The sequence below is a fragment of the Thunnus albacares genome, chromosome 3 (genome assembly GCF_914725855.1).
Source record: "Thunnus albacares chromosome 3, fThuAlb1.1, whole genome shotgun sequence".
NCBI lineage: Eukaryota > Metazoa > Chordata > Actinopteri > Scombriformes > Scombridae > Thunnus > Thunnus albacares.
The window spans coordinates 29,708,075-29,718,131 of record NC_058108.1 but is presented as its reverse complement, the minus strand read 5'-3'; positions in this window follow the sequence as shown (position 1 = coordinate 29,718,131).

Here is a 10,057-nt window from a genome sequence, read left to right as displayed (position 1 = left end):
ATCAGAGATTTCTGGCTAATTTGACTTAAACTCCTTAACTTGTCATCTGTATGTTGGATTTAGGGCTGCAACTCACAATTATTTTCATTATTGATTAATCATTTAGTCTATGAAATGTTAAAAAAAAAAAAAGGCTAATGGTAATGGCTTCAATTTGCTTGTTTTAGGGCTGCAACTAAAGATTACTTTCATTATCGATTCATCTGATTTGTCTTCTTTTGGGTTTTTTTTTTTTTTTGAATAATCAATTAGTTGTTTGGATCCATAAAATGTCAGAAAATGGTGAAAAATGTCAATCACTGTTTCTCAAATCCCAAGATGATGTCCTCAAATGTCCAGACCAGACCAGACCAGCAGTCCACAACCCAAAGATATTCTCTTTGCTATCACAGAAAACTAAAGGAACCAGTAAATATTCACATTTTGACATTTTTTCTTTAAAATGGCTCAGAACGATTAATCAAGTATCAAAATAGCTGCTGATTATTTTAATGGTTGGCATGGCATCTAATCGTTTAATCAACTAAGCAAGCTGTAGCTTGTTTCGTGTGACTAACAGTCTAAAATATTAAGATATGCAATTAATTGTCATACATGACAAGTAAAAACAGCAAACAGTCACATCTGAGAGGCTAGAAGCACAGAATGTTTTGCATTTTTGCTTGAAAAATGACTAAAACAATTAGTTAATTATCAAAATAGTTGCCAATTAATTGACTAATCAATGCAGCTCTGGTTTAATGAACGCTGCTTTTTTTTTTACAATCTTCTAGGTAGAGTTTCTCTTTCTAAGTGTTTAAAAAACAACTTTTAATGTTTGATTTTATTGTGCACTAGCATTGTTTTTTAGTTTTCTAGGTTTAATTTCTATTTTACATATTTAATTTGTCATGTAAAGTATCTTTGACTATCTTCAAAACTCTCTATTGTTATTAAAAATGGACATTGTGAGAATTCATTTCAATTGACTCAAACACAAAAACTCAATCACAAAAATTCTGATAATGGTTCTGACCAAAAATAAAAAGTATATATATGCAACAAAGAGGTTTTGTAAAGTGATGGCTAATGCTTCAAACAAACTGAGGATATATACAGACACACTAACACACGAGTGTCATTCTACGAAGCAGATTTTGTCAGTCTCCATCAGAGAGTGTGTGGGAGATGGTCTGAAGAGTTCTGCTCCCCGAGGACCATGAAGCGAGGTAGATGGAAGGAGGGAGGAGCAGGCTGAGAGGGGAGGGGAAGGAGGGAGGACCGGAGACAGATAGGAAATAGCAAAGGATGGAGGGGCAAGAGTAGTAGAGAGGATACATTACTTGTGCTCCCTCTTCTGTGTTTCTTCCTATTCACTGTCTGATTAGTGTGACCTTGATGCAGCCGCAGCTCAGCCTGCTCCTGTTGAACTCTGGGTAATGAAGCCAGCATTTACAAATAGAGAAATAAACACCTGGCTCCCCGCCCCTCTATCTGTTTCAGCGGGGAGCCTAAACTCTCCAGATTTCCAGTTTACCTTCTGATTAAGGAGTGAGTTGAGCGATTCTATTCCCTCTGTCTCCCTCCTCCGTTCCATCCCTCATTCATGTGCTGCCACGGTAACTAGCCTATTATCTGACAGTTCCACTCCACTGACCTGCCCAATAACAGCTTTCACATCCCTATAAATGCCCCGGAGAGAGAAAGAGAGAGAGAGAGAGAGAGAGAAAAAAAAAAAAAAGAAAGTGTGTGAGTGTGTGTGACTGGAGGTGTGCGCGTGTGCATGTGCATCAACGTATAAACCCTGGAGATTGCCCCGTGTTATAAACATTTACGCCGGGCTAACAGATCATCTCCGAGATCCGGGATTGGTCTGACTCCCTCTGTCCCCCTGGCGAATTGAAAGCCCAAGATTAGTGAGATGATAGCTTTTCAGATTGGCGAGGAAACACAGAAATGAGTTTCACCGGGTGAGTTTACGGAGGTTAGATTGGAGCAGTTAAATGGCGGATAAATTGATGGTTCTCTCATTGTCTCTCCACCTAAATCTATTAACAACCGTCAACGACCCGTTTCTGTTGTGATAGAAAGAATAGATGATGGGTGAGGATGAGGAGAACAGGGGACAAAGGGAGGGGGGGGGGGGGGGGGGGGGTTTGAGTAAAGTAAAAATATTTGAGGAGAGGTGAGGAGGGTGAGAGAAAGAGCTGCTACGGGAAAAGGAGGCCTCTGCTATGAAAAAAAATACTGTTTGACTATATTATTTACTGTATCGTAGTTTTTTTAAATTAACTTTAAAAAGCACTTGATTTCAAGCTATCCTAGCAGCTGTATGCTCTATGCTAACATGCTTAGCTAGGTTTCCATCCATATATGGAGCAAAATTTAAGTCTCCAGAAAATCGCCAAAAGAAAATTTGAATTACTGCACATTTGCATCCACTCCTGTTATGCAGTTATTAGGAGTTGGGTTGTCTGGTGGTGCTAACAGTTCAGTCAGTGCCATTAAGGAGTTGCAGAAGAAGAGGCTTCAACAGGAAGATGCAGTTAAAAAAGCGCCAGTCAAACCCCAAACAAGGGAAAAACTACATAAGTATTTTAACATTTTTTATGAAAACTCAAAAAACACTGTCAAATACACAGTCAGTGGTGATCTACTGTATACAAAATTGTAATAACAGTTCCTGCAGCTAATGGTTGTCAACTGGCAGCCAACATGCTTGCAGGTTAGCTCATTAGCACCAGAGCTAGCTTGGCTGCCTCCGTCAGCCACCTGACTCTTGCAGGTTGTAGCCATATCCTTTGAATTGAACTGTTTTTGAGTTAGCATGCTAACATTTGCCACATTGCCTCAAACAAAAACTACAGTTCAGACTGATGGGAATGTTATTGCAGGTCTTTGATGATGGCACTAGATGAAAAGTCAGGGGATCTTGATGGTCACCAGAAAAATGATCCTGTGGGGAACATTAAATGTTTGTGCCAAGTTTCATGGCAATCCATTCAATATTCAGTCTTAACCAGTGAACAAATATACCAACTGACCAAGAGAAGAACAGACAGTGACATCCATAAAGCCACACCACTAGCAAATCACAAATCTTTTGATTTGATACATTAAATTGGGAAAAAAAAAACTCAAACTTTGACATTATTCCGGGATCAAAACTTTGTTTGATCATAAACAAAACAAAAGAATGTTTTAGACAGTTCAAAACTGCATCTGAAAATACATCTAACAAATTATTGTGCTCTATGGTGTGAAACATTCAATTTAATAAAGGTTTAGAAATCATATTTCATAAATCCATGCACCAAAGGAATATGCCCTTTTCACTATGGCACACAACAGCAGTACAACACACACACACACATGCTGTACACCAGAAGACACACACAGCTAATCCTTCTTGAAGAATTAACTGCATCACAAGTCCTGGTCGCATTAGAAAGTTGATAAATTACATTTGATAAAAGTCTTTGGGTCAATGCAGTGTGTCTGTGTGAATTTAAAATGTGTGCGAGTGTGTGTGTCTGTGCGGCGCATCAAAGCCACAGAGTTTGAAGGGAAACACTTTAGAGGATGAATTTAATGAGTCCATTTAGTAATGATTAAATAGTATGACAGTCAAATGATGAGGACTCAGTTTTAATAAGAGCTATCTTGCTAATAATCCCTCAATCTGTAAATATCTGCTCCAGAGGCTTCAAAGGTCCATACAGGCCTGGATTTAAAGTTTCACACTGAATCTGCAGTGAGATGAAAGGAGGGAAAGGCCCTCTCATTACCCAACCTTATAAAGAAGAATCATGGTAATACCATAAAGGCATGGATTGGTTGGTTGGACTTTACTTTAAGTCCCCCTATTTGGCATTTATAAGCAGCATATCAACAGTTTAAATGGTCTATAACACACTATTGCAGATATAAGTACACATATACATTTTAAGTGTTTACTACTGTACAGCATTTGTCAACAATTATAACTTCTCCAGTGAACTGTGCTTTACCATATTGTACAGTATCTGTTTTTACACCAGCATCCACTTACAGTATGGATTATACAAACATTAACACTTATATCTGCTTACAACTACATTACAGTGTGATATTAACCATTTATAAACTGTTTGTATACAGCTTATGAATGCTAAGTCGTGGGACTTAGGATAAAAGGTTACTAATTTGTTGATTTGCAGGTTAAAACAGATCTAAATTTGATCTGTTTAAAAAGTGGAAGTTTTTTGTGATGTTAATGTTACATATAAACAACAACATGAAGCAGGTCCCAACTATTCATTGACACGTTAAGCAACAGTTATTTGTAACCTGGATGTCTAAAGATCTTTCATCAAATTTATCCAATATCCAAGTTAGACAGCTAGACTTACCGTGGAAATGACTAAATCAGTGTATACTAAAGCATTTCACCAGCACGATGGTACTGTAACACTGTTGTAGTGACCAAATCACCATACTCCTGTACTACAATAGCAAAAAAGCCCAATGAGATTTTAGCATATAGGAAGAGCTAGCCCAGTACTTCCATATAAGACCATGTTCAGGCTAATTTTATTACATTTGCTATCCAAGTTAAGTGGGAGAATATAAAGAAAGTATACCCTAAACTTAAAATGTAAATATAATTGATTAACTGTACAATTCTTACAAGAAAACCCAATCAACTGGTGTTTTGTACTGTATAAATGCATCAAAACATAAAAACAGTGAACCAACTTGAAAGTTCAAGAAGAATTCAGTCAGAAAAGTGGTAAATGGCAACAAACCAGACAGTGGCAGAGGGTCAAGTTACTTGACACAAGTAGCACACACTGGACGAGCCACACAGACAGAAGCAGTAGTAGAAGTGCAGTTAGCGGGGATTTGCCAATCCGGGGAGTGAATGTGGTAAAATATCTGGAGCGTTAACTTCATGGGAAATAGGACAGTGAAACAAGATACTTTCACTTTTTACTGCTCTACCACAAGACAGTTTTCTGGATATGGAGCCTGGAAAAGAGCAAATTATTATTATTTTTTAAATATCAATTTTCAAATAGCAACGTGTTGCCAAACAAGCAACCCTGGAATTTTGGCAGCAATCATATAAGATTATCAACAACCCCACACATGTCCTCTATGACTGGTTTAAGCTAATACCATCAGGAATGTGTTTATGTTGCCTGTGTGTAAAACAAACAGAAGGAAGGTTTTTTTTTCAGAAGCCATTAGACTCGTAAAACCACACTACAAGAAAGGGTCAGTTCACTTTGTGTATAGAGTGATACATGTGCTTTTGACACATTTATTGATATAACATCTGACTTTGTGGTTTTGGATAATGTTGACCAGCTTTGGACTGGCAACTATCATTAATTCTTGTGTATTTCAACTCTTTCTGACTTTTTCATATTTGTATTTTTAGATAGTTTTATGTGAATAAATGAATTGCTAATCTGTACTTCTGTTTGCGAACTCGGTTGCCTCAAATTGCCCCTTGATGGACAAATAAAGAACTATGAATTGAACAGAATTAAATCTTTAGTTTTATGCCCTGAGATCAAACATGAGGGTGAGTTTCAGTCATATTTCGCCCTTCATGTTTTTAGTAAATTGTCAGTTGACTGGACATTTTAGTCTTGTCTTGATCAAAGAGAACCATGGACTATTAAGTCATTTTTGGTCAAACACTTGATACTTTTATTATATTATGAATCAGTCCTAAATGAAGTAAAAACTTTTAAAACTTTGTGGACATTTTAGACTAGTTTTTAATTAAGATTAAGTCTGAGCGTGGAATGTACCATGACAAAACCAAAATCCCCTCCCATTACCACTACAGCACGGTGGCACCTTCTTCTGTAGCTACTGCTTTTATACAGCTGGGAGAGAGACAGGTTTGAATTTAAAGTATGTGTGTGTGTGTGTGTGTGTGTGTGTGTGTGTGTGTGCGTGCGTGCGCACACAAGTGTGTAAGTGTGGAAGAGAAGAGGAAGACAAGGAGAGCAGAGAGCATGATGTCTGGGATGTTTTTGAGACGCTCTGAGATGAAAAAGGTGAGAAGGGCCACAGGAATGGTTTCCCATGATCCCGCTTGACCTGACCTGGGCCGGGCTAGACTCGGGTGGTGGTGATGTGTGTGTGTGTGTGTGTGTGTGTGTGTGTTGGGGGTGTTAGTTTTTTGGTCTGGCTCACTGCTGTAAACACTCTCTCTCGTGGGCAGAGGTTAGAATCCACCTTGAAAATCTGGTGTCTTCTCTCACGTTTTGCAAACATCATATTAGCTGAGACACATTATTGAAATAAATCATGTTTATAATAAAGTTCACAACACCGCTGAATCATGCACCAGTTTAAGATTACCAAATGTAATCTGTGTGCATTTGAGTGTGTTTAAGAGGCAATGATAGCTCAGTGAGCATAATAAACCCTGAACCAATCACATATCAGTTTCATCAGGGGAGTTTCCAACATCCCTCGCTCTAATTGGCTATCATGTAATCCGGTGTCCCTAAAGACTTCTGTCTTTTTCCATCCATCCATTTCTCCTTCTTGCTCTCTCTCACCATTGTCTGTCTCTCTATTGGTGCAGGACCTCTCACCCCTCCTCCTCCTCCAACAACTCATCCCCTTTCCTCCTCTTTCATTTAAGCTAGTTTTATTCATTTATCTCACTCTCTCCATCATTCATTTTTCTCTTTCCCCATTTTTAAATCCCCACATTTTCCTCTGTAAATGAAAACCTTGACACCTTCCACTTTTTTTCCTCTTTTCTCCTCCAATAATCCACACTTTTCATGAATTGATCCGCTCCCACCCTGCTTACCTCTCTGTCTCCCCCCATCTCCTCCTTATATCACTTCTTCTCTCCATCTTCTCCCCCCCTTATCCCCTCTCTCTCTCCCTCTCTCTCTCTCTCTATCTCTCTCTTCAGGGGGAGTCATTGAGTGTGTAATCGCTTGGTTACGGTGTGTCAGTCTGCGTCTGAACCCACCATCTGTCCTCTGGGCTTCCGTCTGGGACCGCAGATACACACACACACACACACACACGAACACGCACGCACACACAGTGCAAACATACAGACTCACACAGTCGAGCCAAGCTCATTCACACCACAATATGATGACAGCTGTATCACCCACCTATTGACATGAGCTGTCAGAGGGGCAGTGACTAACATAACACATTATGACATATCCCACATACCCAGGTGGTGACTACAGTGCACATACATTGTTATGGCATATAATTGTTCTTTCATTATGGCCTAACCTCACTTTGTCATGTGTCTGTACTTGATCAAAAGATTAGGAGTTGAAAGACTTAAATCGAGACATTTATAATGTAAGTGGGATTGGGTATCAAAGGTTACACTTTAGACTCATGCTTCCACATTCCTCATTAGAAACACAACAACATTGGTGGTTTGTTCAAACTCTTATATTGACCCACACTTACATTTCATGACAAGTGACCACCGTGGGAGGGGGGCGCAACTCGGACAAAACTGAGACAACTGTGCACCCAAATTAGCCATCAGCAGGTCCTGTCTGCACTGTGCACAAGTTTGGGGGTGTATAATGAATGTCTTTTGTCCGTACTTTCTAAGCGGATTTATGGATGTTTATTTGTGTTGGACATCTGAGATAATGATATATTTGGAATAGATCTATCATGTATTTGTGTTCAGATTTAAATGATATGAATTTTGACACAAATTGCGTTTTGAAGTACTGTAAATGCCTGCATGAGCTGTGTGTCACAGCCACTCCTGCAGCGCCAACTGCCGGCCATGTTGATATGAGCGGCCAAATCGGCAGCCGAACTAGAAAAGCTTACTTCCTGTTGTTTTTAGAACACCAGCATGCACCTGTTTCTTTCACTTCATCTTTGCCTCATGTCTCCCTCTCTGTGCCTCCCCCTTCAACTTTCCCGCACATCACAGTTTTGAAAACCTCTGCTGTACAGTGATGGTATTATACTGTTGCAAAACCTCTAAAAAGATCTGATCAGACTACACATTTTTTTGTATTTCAAGACGGTCATTGTCAGATTAGCCGATCATAGACTCAATGTCTTGCAGTGACATAGCCGACAACATATTATACACCATCTTCTCTCAAATGAAGATGGTGTTAGGGACCGACCTCACTGTCCCACATGACGGCACCAACAACGTCACTCCTATTTTGCTTCGCCATGTTTACACCTCTACATGGAAGAGCGCTCTGTGCTCCTTAAAAACATCACTAACACATCAAAGAAGTGGTCAAATTACACAAGAGAAGACAACTCTGACATGCTGGTTTTTTCATCGGGACGTTGTGAGGCGTTCTAGATGCTGCATTGGTCGTCTTCCTCTATGACACGCACACTACATGGGATACAGCAAGCAGTTGTCACACCCAACACGCATTTTCATTTTTCTCATTTTTGACACACCACATTTTCAGGTCGGGCCATTATTGAGCTGATATCTCATAGACTAATCCCGGCATTAGGAAAGAGGTCAGGGTCAAAAGTTGGATTGGAAAACTGTGGTTCGTGTTCAGTCAACCAATGTTGGTTTCTTTTAAGCATGACCATGTTTTAACTCCAAAAGTTAACCAAGTACTTTTAGAGACAAATAAATAACCACGTGGCAGATTAAAGAACACCTCAAGGTTGGAAAGGTCATATCGTTTATTTAGAAAGCACTGATAAATTATGAGAACTTGTTGACTTTGCCTTCACCAGTTATGCAGGGGCTGGAGCAAGAAGTCAAAAAAGTGAGTACATTTCACAAAAAACACAAAAGTAAAGATGCAGCTAAATGTAAAAACTGCATGAAAATGATATGTATGTGATGAAGACTCTCCTCCATGTAATGTTTGCATTTGTTCGACATGGGAGGAATTAGCCAGAGAAAAGCGCATTGCAGTTGGCGACTTACTATTTGTTCAAACCTTTAATTACTACTCCTGTTTTGGAGTATTTAGATAAAATTCGATCCTTGTTGTTTCATAAAACTATGAACATATAAATTGTAGAGTAAACCTACTTTCAGGTTGAATCCATAGTCACTCATTTAAATTTTATTTCTTTTTCTTAATAAAGAAAGTCAGTCCCACACAAAGCATGAAACATGAATGAGCATTTGGGCCGGTACTACAAGCAGCTATGCAGTATGTCTATTGTTTGATGGTACGCTAAGCACTACTAACACTAGTGATGATACATCTGATACTGGAGCTTCAAAGCATGTGTCAAGTAGGGAGGGCAGTTTCCACAGAAGCTCTGTATCAAAGCATGTATCGCTCACATTTGATTGCTTTACATTACATCAAATACATTTGAAACTGCAGTAGTTCAGGATGTACTCAGAAACATTTTTTTTTTTGATGTGCGATCACGTCTACTACAGTATGTTTGTAGTAGACGTGACGTGTTTTTGAGACAGGGCCAGCAGCCGAACACACATTTTCTCCAGTTTGTAAATATTTCAATCTGATTTGATCCATTCAAGTTTGTTACTTTATCCTGACATTATTTTAGTCTACTAGCATTCACTCACAGCACAAGTTATGGAAGTACTCTGTGTAAAAAACCTTAATGCTTCAACAAGGCTTCATCTACCCAGCACATGCTAACATGCTAACATGCTTTCAATGTGTGTGTTGTCTTACCTTTGCTACTCACCTGCTTCCTGGTTTTCAGGCAAAACAGTCTTAAGACAATCTCACATCTATTTATACTTCCTGGTTCTACCATGTTTGAGAAGCAGAGGGGAGTACACAAAAGTTTTTTCCTGACATTAATAGTTAAACATATAGTTCATTTGTGATTCCATATTGATTTGTGAGCAAAACTTTCAAAACTATCAAATGTAGATATTTACTTTGCCTAATTGTGAGGCTGTGTGTACTATATGTATATAATGAACTCCCTCTTTAGTGGTCTAGTCCACTTGAATTAGTTACCAGGAGGGTATATAAGGGTTGTGTGTGCTGTTGATTTTTGCTGCACATGGAGTCCCTGTAAATGCTCAAACAACAAAGTCCAGCTCAGATTAAAGAACAAACACTTTATATGTATT